At 40.3% G+C, this 14522-nt stretch overlaps 1 long non-coding RNA gene across 1 annotated transcript; it reads left to right on the forward strand.

The window, feature by feature from the left end:
* The first annotated feature begins 9388 nt into the window (after positions 1-9388).
* Positions 9389-13287, forward strand: LOC114793191 (uncharacterized). Its single transcript, XR_003750211.1, has 4 exons — positions 9389-9561; positions 10180-10280; positions 11281-11469; positions 13047-13287. It is a non-coding gene; the product is annotated as an uncharacterized LOC114793191 (long non-coding RNA).
* The last annotated feature ends 1235 nt before the right edge of the window (positions 13288-14522 follow it).

Genomic DNA, 14522 nt, shown 5'->3' on the forward strand with positions numbered 1-14522 from the left:
TTTGGTTCTGGGTGTGTGTGCAAGCGCGCGAGCATTATTGGGCTGATTACGCGGGTACCTGCGTGCGCATGCATGGTCCGGTCAGACCCTTTCTTACCTTTAAGAGGTAGGTTTGTCGTGTCATGGGAAAAGTGAATGAATCCGGTTTGGGACCAAAATTCATTTTCACCATGGTGTATATTGCCCATATAGAAGTAAATTAGAGTGGTATTAATGGAGCGAGAGTGTTTGATAAAGTTGGTTTTATTTCGGCGCGCTTGGAACATGAGCAGCATCTCGTTCACCGAGCGCGTTGCATAATTCTTCAGGGGAGCCCGGTGTGAGACGCTCTGCACACATAACCCATGTTTTGTTTTTACAGGTATGGAGGAGTTTAGTTCTGTGTCCTGTCTACTATACGATCCCAACGCAGAGTACCTGGAAGAGACAGGTCCAGGGACAACGGGTTACACAAATACAAAAAAGGCCACCAATGGTAGCTGAAAGATGAGCCTTGTAGCGTTACCACTCATACATTTATTTTTACACTATTATCCAAATCAACAAGAATTTGTATGGGTTTGTAGACAACTATAGACATAATTTTTTGTATTTAATATGAAATATCCATTTGGAGAAAATAACTATATTCAGGGCAGGTCCATACACTGAGGCATTTTGTATAGATTTGTCTGGCACTATAGACAATGAACTAACAGTACAATATATACAGGTGTACAACTGTGACTTTACTATGGGGTGGAAGACAGATGCTCTGCTCTGTAACATTATTAGTCAAACACAAAATATGTGTGCAGCGCTATTCAGTTTACAGTGTGGTTTATGCACAAATGCTGACACATGTGTTTCCATATGGGTTTAGCCACTGTTTGACTACACAAATGTTAGTAGCAGTAAGTATTTGATTATCAAAATTGATTGGGCAGGTGGGCAGAACTATTCAACTCTCTGTCTCTGGCTATATACCCCTGTGGATATAATAAATCCCAGAAATTAAACCTTAGAAGGTATGCTTCCAAATTCTGCAATCTGCAATAGATTGAAACGTAGCTGGTATCTTGGTGAAATAATGATATTAGTTTCTGCATTAATGTTAACTGCAGAAGGAGAGAAAAGTCAGGGGCAGTGGTGGCCTAGCGGTTAAGGAAGCGGCAAAACGTTGCTGGTTTGAGTCCTGATCCGCTGAGCAAAGCACCGTCCCCACACACTGCTCCGCGGGCGCCTGTCATGGTACCCACTGATCACCAAGGGTGATGGTTAAATGCAGAGGACACGTTTTATTGTGTCACCGTGTGCTGTGCTACAGGGTTTCACAATGACAACTTTCACTTTCATAAAGACAAAAGAAGATGCAAGAAAGTTCTTCAGGGAATTTCACTCTTTGCCATGGGGCATTTAGGCATCATGAAAATACTCACTGCAATGTGCTCTAGATTTTATTTCCGCGGCATTGATGTTGAAAACTGGGTATGAGTTTGCTTTTTTTGGGATGTTTCAAATATTTGTGAATTGTGAATGAGTTGATTTTCTTAAAGGCTAGGGCTGCACAATATTGCGATTATTGAGATCAATATTGCGATTGTGATATGATAAACATACAAACTACTTATAACCTGAAATGCCCAGTGCTTTCAAAATACAATATTCTACAAAATTAAATAAATCACAAAAAAAATCTTTTACATTACTGTCGAACGACAAACCCTGGTAAGGCTAAACAACTGTTTTGATTATATTTGGCCGTTATAAAATCCTGTATTATAGTTCTTACGTTTAACCAAAACGTTGTTTGGAGGCTGACTTGAACACAGGGATGCATAGCTTTGCTAGCTTAGGTTAAGATTTGTAAACTGAGGTGAATTTCTTTAGGAAACCTTCAAAGTTTGAGAAAAGTTAACTAAACAGCTAAGAACAGTCTAAATAGTTAATGCCTATGTTTAGCCAAAACGTTGTTTGGAAGCTGACTTGAACACAGGAATGCATAGCTTCACTAGCTTAGCCTAGCTTAGCGAAGGTTAAGACTTATAAAACGGGGATTTTATAATGGCCAAATATATTAAAAACAATTGTCCAGCCTTACCTATGAAATGTAATCCCTGGTTTGGAGCATACAGCGGTTTGTACAGCCCCAAGCAGCACAAGAGTGAGGCATTTTTATGCACCTCTCTCCATAGACATGTATATGCTTCACGCCACAGTAGAGCCCATCGCAATATGGCGGCGACGTTGACGTACGATGCAGCTCGTCATGCAACGTCTACCCATATGTCTCCGAATCGAAAGTCATGTGACCAAATACGTCACATCCGACTGAAGTGAGACTCGCAAAAATGTTGCCGATCCAATCCATGTACTAATCATTTAAATCGCAGCTTTTTGCGTTCATGTAATCGCACAGACTGACATTGCGATTACAATTGCGATTAGATTAATCGTGCAGCACTATTAAAGGCCTTTGAATGTGATTGTGCCAGAAGGTTGGAAAGCCTTTGGCAGCTTCACAGCCATCAGAATGTCTATGTATATGTCATTTATATTGTGCCCTTTTTATGAATAATTAAAACATCAATTGAAATGTATATATAAGGTGTCAATATAAAAGTAAATGTCTGTGCTTTGTTGTGATTGGTTTCTGCTGTATGGGAGCTTATTGGCAATGATCTGACTGGCCCTTTACCAAAAACTGAGAATGGCTTCCAGTATACCTTGACAGCAACCGATTTCTTTCTAAATGGGTTGAAGCTTTTCCCAATGAAAAAAAAACACCATATTTGTTCTATTATATGTAGACATACTTGTCCTAAAAGAATTCTCTCGGACCAGGGAAGAGAATTTGTGAATGATGTATGTGATGTATGTGATGTAATATAACCCTGGAAATATATTGCTTTCTGCTATTTGTTCTAACAGCATTTTATTTTCTTTTTTAGCTCAACAACAGTCTTTTGCCTTAATGTATTGAAGGGAGAAAGTTTTCCCCTCTGAGGTTCCCGTTTGCAAGCCTGTACATTTGTCTCTGGAGCACTTCATAAAATCGTAATGATTTGTGGCAAGATCTGATCAGAGGTGGAAAAAGTACTGAAAAGATTTTTGCTTAAATTTTACTCAAATAAAAGTACCCATCTAAAAATCTACTTGAGTAAAAGTAAAAAAATACTTCCTTTAAAATTTACTTTGAGTGAAAGTTACAAACTGGATTCCAAAAAAGTTGGGACACTATACAAATCGTGAATAAAAACTGAATGTAATGGAGGTGCCAACTTCTAATATTTTATTCAGAATAGAACATAAATCACGGAACAAAAGTTTAAAATGAGAATTGTTCAGAAGTTCATGGTGTCAACAAATCCCAAAGTTGGGACAAGGCCATTTTCACCACTGTGTGGCATGTCCCCTTCTTACAACAGTCAACAGACATCTGACTGACGTCTCTCAAGTTTAGAAGTAGGAATGCTCTCCTATTCTTGTCTAATACAGGCCTCTAACTGTTCAATCGTCTTGGGTCGTCTTTGTCGCACCTTCCTCTTTATGATGCACCAAATGTTCTCTATAGGTGAAAGATCTGGACTGCAGACTGGCCATTTCAGTACCCGGATCCTTCTCCTACGCAGCCATGATGTTGTGATTGATGCAGAATGTGGTCTGGCATTATCTTGTTGAAAAATGCAGGGTCTTCCCTGAGTTGATGGTGCCTTTCCAGACATGCAACCCCATACTATCAGAGATGCAGGCTTCTGAACTGAGCGTTGATAACAACTTGGGTTGGATGACATGGCGTCCCAGATTTCCAAAAAGAACTTGGAATCGTGACTCGTCTGACTACAGAACAGTCTTCCATTTTGCCACACGGCATTTTAAATGATCCCTGGTCCATTGAAAATGCCTGAGCTTGTGGATCTTGCTTAGAAATGGCTTCTTCTTTGCACTGTAGAGTTTCAGCTGGCAACGGCGGATGGCACAGTGGATTGTGTTCACTGACAATGGTTTCTGGAAGTATTCCTGAGCCCATTCTGTGATTTCCTTTACAGTAGCATTCTTGGTTATGGTGCAGTGTCGTTTAAGGACCCTTACGCACAGAGATTGTTCCTGATTCTCTGAATCTTCGGATGATGTTATGCACAGTAGGGCTGCAACAATGAATCGATAAAAATCGATTACTAAAAGAGTTGGCAACGCATTTCCTAATCGATTCATTATGTCGCGCGACGCGGAGACGTTTGATTATTAAAAAAAACTTTATTTGAGTGCGGAGCGGAGTGAACACACTCGGTCTCTCTCGCGCACAGATACTAGCTGATTTTGGCGCCTCATAGACAGCGTGGAGGAAAAATAAAAAAAAACAAGCGGAGGTAGAGGACAGATACATGGCGGAGGCAGAGAAATCTGCGCGAAAATATGCAAAAGCGACATGGCACGGCACGGGAGCACCACGCCAATGATCCTGCACCTGTTTGAGGAGGAGGAAGGGAGTTCAGCAGCAGGGTAAGTCACTACATAATCCTACTTTTGTTCCGTTTTGAAGTGAGGAACATAATGTCCCTGGTGCTGGTGTTTAACTCGCCGTGGAGGAGAACTAGACGGGGACTTACAGCGCCACCTACAGGTGTGGAGGGGGGATGAAACAGCGTTCAGACTGTTCTCTGCGTCTCCGTGTGGACGACTCGCCTATTGTGTCCCTGAGCAAGACACTTAACCCTAAGTTGCTCCAGGGGGACTGTCCCTGTAACTACTGATTGTCGCTCTGGATAAGGACATCTGTAAATGTATATTGTTTACCCGTCATCCAGCTTGACAAGCATGACAAGTTAGCGTTAGCGCGTTAATAACAGTAGTAAAGCAGGGGCGCTATAGTTACTTTGCATTAAAAGACTAAAGACCTGTTTTTATTCACTAGCCATTTTTGGACCATTTATTTTTCAATCTGTTGTCATGTATAGCTACACTGCAAAAAAAGCTTTTCTTACCTAGTAAATTTGTCTCGTTTCCAGTCCAAATATCTAAAAAAATCTTAAATCAAGATTACTAGACAAGAAAAATTCCATGAGAAAATTAAGTGATGCTGTCATGATCCGGACCGGCAGGGGTGACTTCCGATCCGGAGTTTCATGTTAGTCTTGTGTAAAGTTCCCTGATCGTGTTCATCTGGTGTATATTTATATAATTGTATAAAACTATCCTGTTCGTATCTGTTCACCGTCGGGTCATTGTGTGTGTTAATGTTCCCTTGTCCTGTGCAGTTTGTATTAAACCCCTGTCCTGTGAAATCATGCGAATGCGTCCTCCTTCATCGCCATTTCCAGCCCACTCGTGACAGGTGCTTAAAACTTCTGTCTGAGATTATATCTCATTAAGATTAGCAGATCATTTTGCTTGTTTTAAGCAATCACTTAATTTTGAGATGTTTTTTTCAGAAAACAAGAAAATTTCTTATGCTATTTCATGTGTCTAGTGAATGTATCTTGATTTAAGATTTTTTAGATATTTGGACTGAAAACAGGAAAAGTTTAGAAAAGCATTTTTTGCAGTGTATATTCTGTGCTTTGTCCCATATAGGTTATTATTGACAAATATATTTGTGTGTGTTGTACTTTTTAATTTAATTTTAAAGTTATTTTATAGCACTTGGTCATCTTAAGATGTGTTTAAATGTGGTGTATAAATGAACCTTGCACTTACTACATTGATTGTAATAATTTAATGAATAAGCTTCAAGTGAGCTTGAGAGAGAGAGAGAGAGAGAGAGAGAGTGTGTGTGTGTGTGTGTGTGTGTGTGTCAGCGTGAGAGTTTGTGAGTGTGTGCATCTGCAGTGTAGTGTAGAGAACAAGTTCTGACATTCAAACAAATCCTGTTAAATTTTCTGATTTGTGTTGTTCTTTATTTTATAAATGATTTATCGTTCTGGCAGCTCAGGTGGCACTTTATTAAAAAAAAAAAAAAAAAGTCTATATTTGGCAGATGTAAAGCATACATTTATTTTATTATTATAACAGCTCAAGGAGCAACATGTTTGTGACTTTCTAAAGATTTTGGTTCTGTTTTTGAATAAAGGGTTGGAAATTAATGTTTTTCAGTTTTTTCTTTTTTTATCCGATTCTACAATTAATCAAAAAAGAATCGACAGATTAATCGATTATTAAAATAATCGTTAGTTGCAGCCCTAATGCACAGTTGATGATGATAGATGCAAAGTCTTTGCAATTTTTCGCTGGGTAACACCTTTCTGATATTGCTCCACTATCTTTCTGCGCAACATTGTGGGAATTGGTGATCCTCTACCCATCTTGGCTTCTGAGAGACACTGCCACTCTGAGAAGCTCTTTTTATACCCAATCATGTTGCCAATTGACCTAATTAGTGTTAATTGGTCTTCAAGCTCTTCGTCACTTCGGCGTTCGTCCTTTCTGTAACCTTGCCTGTATAAGACCGGATTTAATGGCAGAGAAAGCCCCCAGTCCACGAAGATCTTGCAGAAAGCAACCTGCAGAAAGACCAGATCCTGTGGGCCTACCTGCTCCTGCAGCATCTGCTGGCGACCCATACACTGACAATAAGTTTGTATTGGATATGACTCAATTAAAAGAACTTGTTAATTTAGGAGGTTCTGTCCGGGCCTTAGAGGACAGATTGATCCATGGGTGGTAGTGGCCTAGTGGGTAAGCCTGTGAACCAGAAGACCCAGGTTCAAATCCCACTTACTACCATCGTGTCCCTGAGCAGGACACTTAACCCTGAGTGTCTCCAGGGGGGACTGTCCCTGTAACTACTGATTGTAAGTCGCTCTGGATAAGGGCTTCTGATAAATGCTGTAAATGTAAATGAAATGTAAATGTATTGATTTCATCTGCCCATCCGGGTGAGCAGGCTTCTTTACTTCAGCATGAGACCGTAATAGAATAAATAGGGATTAAGTGTTTTGAGCCACTGAAAACTCACTTGTTTAGGGTAAAATGGGATGTGTAGAAATAGTATCAAATGTTACCTGCCTGGCCCAAAACTGTTTTCACTGTAGAATTCACCTTGGAATTTTTCCCATATACACGTCCTTGGCCAGGTGACCAGTTTCTCAAGGCCTTGCAAGATCCCCACTCCCCCTGGGTCTGATGTTATATTAGTAAGGTCATTCTTAAACAGTTGTCCAAAATGTTTAAACCCTTTAAACCCATATTACATGGAATTGTACATATTAATAAACTAATGTGCATTAGAGCAGTGAAAATTCACATTGTACATGTCCTCTTTTACCCTAAATAAATGAGATTTCAGTGGATAAAAGCTTTTAAACCTTTTTTATATTGCATGGAAATAACCATGTTGATCATAAATACATTTGTTCTTTTGAGCAATTGTCTCATCTGTTCAGAAACCGTGGCACTTATTAAAAGAGAGATAATGGAAGCATACCCACTCAAATCTGAAGTGAGATCGCCAAAAACTAGCAGTCTCAGAATCCAATACGACCAGGCCACCAGGATCCCGAGTCACACATTCACTGCTCAACAACGTTCAACAAAAAAGGCCATATACTGATGGAGAGATTGTCAAAGAATGCATGAGTGCAGTAGCTGAAACGTTAAAATAAACCTAACCCTAATCTTCTGCCACAAAGAAAAGGGAAATACTGTCTCAGGATGTGCTAAACCAGCTAGATGAAGCCATGTGTACGGCACCATGTGAAGGTTTATCTGTGGATGAGTCCACTGACTTGTGTGATGATGCTCAGCTGTTAGTCTGTCAGGTATTTCAACACAAAGAATTCTGTGAAGATCTTTTAGTTTTCTCTCTTTACAAAATGAGAAACAAATGGACAATGTGACCATTTGGTTGATATCACTTCACATTTGAAAGAACTGAATTTGAGGCTACAGGGACAGGACAATTCAATTTGTGACCTGATGACATCTGTCTCCTCCTTTCAGAGGTAACTTCTTCATGGAAGACTTCTTCAAAGAAGACTTGCAGAGAGACTACACACACTTCCCAGCAGTGCAGGAACAGGTTCAGGGACGAGGAGATGTTGTTTCTTTTGTTGACTGTATTGATAAGCTGATTGTGAACTTCAGCAACCGTTTTTACAGCTTCAGCTTTGGACAGCAACTCACCACGTTCCTTCAGAATCCATTTCTCATCACTGCTGTCAGAGGGTTCTCAAAGGAAGTCACACAGCAAAAGCTGGGCCTCTCCAGATGGAATTGGTTGATCTCCAAGGAGATGTGGCCCTGAAAGAGCAGTTTGTAAGAACTGACCCTTCCACTTTCTGGCTTCAAATGGTTATTGACAAATTTCCCTGGTCTGAGCAAAGTAGCCTTGTACATATTGACCATGATTGGCTTCACACACCACTGCAAGACGGCTTTCTCCACAATGAACATAATTAAAACTAAATATATTTCCAGGCTCACGAACAAGCACCTCCACATGTGTATGAGAATGGCCCTGACTCCATTCAAGCTCAGGTTTAAAATCCTGGCAGGACAAGCTAGAGGTCAATTCTCTCACTGAACAAAAAAGCAGGGGAGTTGAATATAACAGGGGAACAAAGTGAGCGTCTAAAACTGTTCAACTGTTAAAATTTGCTGGTTTATTTTCAATCAAAGTGGTTCAGACTGCTGAGTCAAAATGTGATGCAGAAAAGGGGAAAGTTCAGAACTTTATTTAAAAATGCTAAATTTTTACACAATTTTCTTTTATTTTGAAATGTAGCCCTTCTCTTATTTAGTAAACTATAAAACATGCATATCAGCAGTCATACATGTATGTTCAGTTCTTTGTAATGTGACAATAAATATTGTCAATGTTTTTGAATTGTACTGAATTTGATTTGACAATCAGGTATATATTACATCTAATGTTATTTAAAGGAATAGGATACCATTATAATCTTCTGGACCTTTGTTTCTAGAAATCTTTTCTAACTGATCATCTTTAAATTTTAGTTGAATACCCCTGATATAGAGCTTTATTTTCCTGACTATTTGCCAAGCTAAACTATACCCCCTACAGGCTTAATGTGTGTATTGCATCATGTGAGGTGGAACGGATGGTTCGAATAATGAGCCTAACTTCAGGGTGCGCAGCAACGTGCGCACGGCATTCTGGGATCTGTAGTTTGTATGTAATCAGCGCTTCATATCGCCGAGCCATAATAATAGATCTATATAAAGTAATCTCGCGGGATGTGACCCGCGAGTTTGACGCATGTACCATAATGAAAAAATTTTATTAGGCTATTTGTAAAAAAAAAGGATCAGTATGTGGGAGTTCTGGCGTCGCTGCTATTACAAAGTTTACGACCAGGATCAATTTCTCTCTTCATCGGGCGCGGCTTTTTGGCGCTTTACGGCAGAGTCGGGAAAACCCGGCAGGTTCTGGCTCTGACTGTGGCGGAGACGTGAGGATGATGGCGATGGCGTTCTAGACAGTTTTAACTAAAAAAAAAAGACACTACAAGCAGTGCGTCACCTGGCGAAACCAGACCGGAGAGAAACAAAGAGCCAGAAGGGAAGGAGGCGAGTTCCATCTTCAGCAAGTTGCACGTCGTCACCCAGACTGTGTATTTCTGAGTGAGTGATGTTGTCTCCTTCATTAATATTTCTTTATTTTCATAGGTAGAATTTGGGGGAGTTATTGCATGTTGAAGGTACTGACTTCTGTTACACAGTAAAGATACAAAAAAAGGTTTTATGTGAATTACACCGTTTAAAATGAATTCTAAAGTGGAGTATGAGACCACTGCTCTATGGAGTTATTTAATTTGGAATCCTGGGGAAGTGAAGTAGTTTAGTAAATCAGTATGTTACTTCTGCTGGTATTACATGAACTATAGAACGTTGGCAGTTGTAGTAACTGTTTATTATCTGCGTGTAGAACCATTCTGAATGTACATTTATGAACTGAACAATAACTTGGTATGCCAGAACACACACACACACACACACACACTCAGTTCCCATTTTAATCTGTTAAACTAGTTATATTTTAACACCCTTGTAATTATCACATTAGTTCTGAGATGAACAAGTACTGAGACAGAGACGTGAGACTGTGGGGAATTTTACTCCTGCAAATATTTCCGTGTCAGATTACACTGCCGGCTTTTAACTGTGGAAAAGAAAAATGCTTCATCTTCAGTGGGGTTTAATGTAGTATTCATGTGAATAAAATGAGCTTTAATTCCACAGCATGTCCTCCTGTGGGCCTGGAGTGTTTGAGAATCGCAGCTTTCTGTCTGGTCTTACCGGCGCCCCGGCCTGGCTCCCACCGCGGTCGACTCAACATGCAGGTAAAAGTCTTCTGTTTTTTACACTGCAGTTCAAATTTTGTGGGTCATTCAGTAATTTCCTTGTTTTTTTCCAATAAAAGAGGCACAGAAAGTATAGAAAAATTCCTGGGAGGATAATAAATTGTTATTGACAAAGTTTGAAATAATGATGTAGTCATTTGACCACACCAATTGAATTGCTTCTTCATTCAGTGCAGTATTAAGATTATTAAAAACGGATTTATAATAATCAGTGAAGTTAAAAGCATTTGGTTTTTTGTCATTGTGATAAACAGCATGCACAGCAAACATGCACACAATGAAATGTGTCCTCTGCATTAAAACCCTACCTTGTAGGTGATGACTCATTTAAAATAACTTCTTATTTTAACACTGTCCGGGCCTTGAGAGGACAGAGTGGAACGCCATGAACACAGATCCATGTATTCTGATAGGCCTTGCGGTTTAGGAAGCGACCCCGTAATCAGAAGGTTGCCAGTTCGAATACCGATCTGCCAAGGTGCCACTGAGGTGCCACTGAGCAAAGCACCGTCCCCACACACTGTCATGGCTGCCCACTGCTCACCAAGGGTAGTAGCCTAGTGGGTAACACACTCGCCTATGAACCAGAAGACCCGGGTTCGAATCCCACTTACTACCATTGTGTCCCTGAGCAAGACACTTAACCCTAAATTGCTCCAGGGAGACTGTCCCTGTAATACTGATTGTAAGTCGCTCTGGATAAGGGCGTCTGATAAATGCTGTAAATGTAAATGTAAATGTAAGGGTGATTGTTAAAAGCAGAGACACATTTCTTTGAGTCACCATGTGCTGTGCTGCAGTGTTTCACAATGACAATCACTTCTCTTTCACTGATGGGTCTCATCCGTTGCCACTTCAGGTTCTGTAACCTTCTTACTTGAACACAGTAATATGCCTATGGTGCAAGAATTACATGCCAGTCTGAATGAGCATGTTCTTCAAATGCCTTGTATTAATCAAGCACCTTCTGTCAATCAAGAGTTCAAGAGAAGCACCTCCTGAGATGGTACTGAGTTCCCAACCTGCTGATGTGACTCTGCTCAACAATTCTTCACCAATCAGTGAGCAGTTTTTTTTACGCAGCATGAGACCGCAATAGAACGAGAGTCAGGAGCCATCAGAGCCATCAGTGCCATGGACCTATCTGCCTGCTCTTCCTCCTACCCAGGTAACACATCTCGCTTCACCTTTTCATGTCCGGATAGCCATTAGTATTCTGCCTGTTTCAGATGCAGCTCTGCTACACTCTGTACATGTTAACCCAGTATAGCAGCAACAGCTACTGCAATGGCTCTGCATATCTTCATCATGAATCTGAGCATTATAAATATCACCTCCTACTTGATCACCTTAAATTGGATTCTGCACGTTGCTTTGCCTACGCTCATAACCCTCTTCCATACCAACATGCTCTTACTGCCCTTCAGCAAAGATATGGGCAGCCCCACCACTTAGTACTGAGAGAAATAAGCACAATTCTTCATTTCTCTCCCATGCGCTCTGGTGACTCCAAACACTTCAGGGACTTTGCAGTACGGAGTCGGGTCTTAGTAGACATGCTCCAGTCTCTGGACACCAGTCAGGTAGCTGCAGATTCGGCCAGTTCCTCACATGTACAACAGCTCCTGGCCAAGCTCTCTTCAGGCCTTATGGCAACCTTTGCCAGACATGCCCGCACAGCCAAGCCGGATGCCTCCTACGACCTTGTGGGTTTTGCAGAGTGGCTTGAACAGGAATCTGAGTGCCAGAATGTGACAGCACAAGAGAGTCAGAGCGAAACGAGAGCTGAATGTCACTGGGAGGAGACCAGCCAGAACTGCTTGGCAATTTTTTATTATTATATTAATTGAACTCAAAGACAGAAATCCAAGTAGTCTTCAGTCTTCAACTGACACTTTTTTCATGTAATGAAATGAACTCATTATGACCGCAAATTAATGCGGTTGAGGGAATGCGTCAATAGAGCCTTGGAACTTGGTAGAGCTTCTAAACGAATGACCATCTGCAAGCCAAGGTGTCATACAAAATACAGAATACATAATCTGGCAAATTTGAGAAGTGATTTTTATTGTCTTGGTTCCTTAAAAAAGTGGTTCGTTGAATGAGCTAGGAACGGCGTCAACATACGACGGCGACATTGCTGCATGCCGAGAGGCTGAATGTGACATCTGATCTGATTTTTGTAGAAAATCATACAGATTCTGAAATGTCCCAAAAATGAATTTACTTTGCTGACTGCAAAATTTTTTTAAATATCTAAATGTTAGTTTGTCATGAATCTATGTTGTCATGTCATGTAAAGCTCTTCACGATTCTATTATTAATTTCCATTTAATTTGCTCAAATTGGTCTTTATTAGTTCCTTCATTTTAATATTTAAGGCAGGGGTGTCAAACTCGTGCCTCACATTCTGCGAGATATTTTTTTTTTTTTTTTTTTTCATTATTATGGCCTGCCGATATGAATCGCTAATAACACAAACAATCTGAAGTGGAATTAAGCAAAGCTGAAGACTTTTATGCATTAAAAAGCATATTCGTTCATTTTGACAGATATACTATATGTCTTTTACACAACTGATGTGTTTCTGTGGAAGTGTTCACCAAAAAAATACCAGAAGGTATCTCTACCCCCACTCAAGTCAAAATACAGCTTTCTAATATCAAATGTGATGTGTAATATCAAGCTTTTTTTCTTCTGATGCCTTTGTTGCCATTTTACTTAAACTTTATATTTTTGAAACAGATACCAGTGATAATGAAGATGAATATGAAGATGACAGAAGACGTTCCTTCAGGACTCCAGGGAACACGTCACTCAGATGGCTCTACATCCTGCCTGGCGATACATCCCTCCACCAGATTGTGAAATTCAAAATGCCAGGAAGAAAGTCGGAACCAGTGGTGGGAGAAGAGGAGGAAACAAAGGCCCACGGCTCCCATTCCAAACCGAGATGTCCACATGACCCATACTTCACACTGGCCAATAATGTTGCAAAAATTCCACAGCAGAGAATAACTGTTTTTGAAGTTTCACACAAAGTACAATCTCTTCATAACATATTATGCACTACAAGTATAATCTTGTATCACATGGAACTGTACATATGTTGTTTGCTCCTTTTTTACTAAAAATAATGTTTACTGATGGTACATCAAACTTTGAATGTAATCTCATGATCTTTGGGTTGAAAAAAACATTATGGGGAGGGGCTGGGAGCAGACTGTGGGGTGAAGATATGTGCAGGCAGAGGTGATCTGGAACAACTTCATGCAGGACGCAAGGTATGTAAAAGAGTTGAGTAACAGGCAGTGCCCCTTGCTGACAGTGTTATGTGCCACAGCTACAAATACAAAAAGAGGCATAAGACATTCTTTTTTTTCCCCCACTTGTATTAATTTTTCCAGAGTTATTATTTCAAGCATTAAATAAACACAAAAGAATGTCTTATTTCAGAACAGGAAAAATAGCCCATCATTTAGATATGTGGAATTTGGACTGGAACATCACAGGTTAATATCCACAAACCAGCTCACATTACATGTTCAGGTGACCCTGCAGGGGAACGGGGTCACATTTTCTGACAGCAGCCATCATATATTGTGACCCCACAGAAAAAAAACAAAACAGAAACTTGGGGAAGAAAACATATTCAGATGACCCGTCTTGACTAGAAATGATAATCGTGTACAGAATGACTAACTGGAGTGTTCTGCTTCTGCTGCAGGGGGTGACATTTTCTGACAGCAGTCATTGTATCTCGTGACCCCACAAAAGTTATAAATCAGTGACTGAATTTGAAAATTAAAAATGTCATATATTTCCCGGAATGAGTACATTCTGAGCTCAAAATAATAGTATATATGATGCATTATCGTTGCCAGTATACTTTAAAAGCACGACCCCCCCCATAAAAAAAAGTCCTCCTACAACATTATGAAAATGAATCAACATGATAAAATGCACAACGCAAACGCTGGCGTCATTTTTACATTTACAGCATTTATCAGACGCCCTGATCCAGAGGAACTTGCAACCAGAAGTTACAGGGACAGTCCCCCTGGAGACACTAAGTGGGATTTGAACCTGGGTCTCCTGGTTTATTGGTGAGTGTGTTTCCCAATACCACCCATGCCACGAAAAGCTGAAGAGAAGAGCGTCACTAGAGTCACACATTACGGTGTAATGTCACGAAATACAGTGAAACACCCCACTTCTTGT

The sequence above is a fragment of the Denticeps clupeoides genome, chromosome 6 (assembly GCF_900700375.1).
Source record: "Denticeps clupeoides chromosome 6, fDenClu1.1, whole genome shotgun sequence".
Classification (NCBI taxonomy): Eukaryota; Metazoa; Chordata; class Actinopteri; order Clupeiformes; family Denticipitidae; genus Denticeps; species Denticeps clupeoides.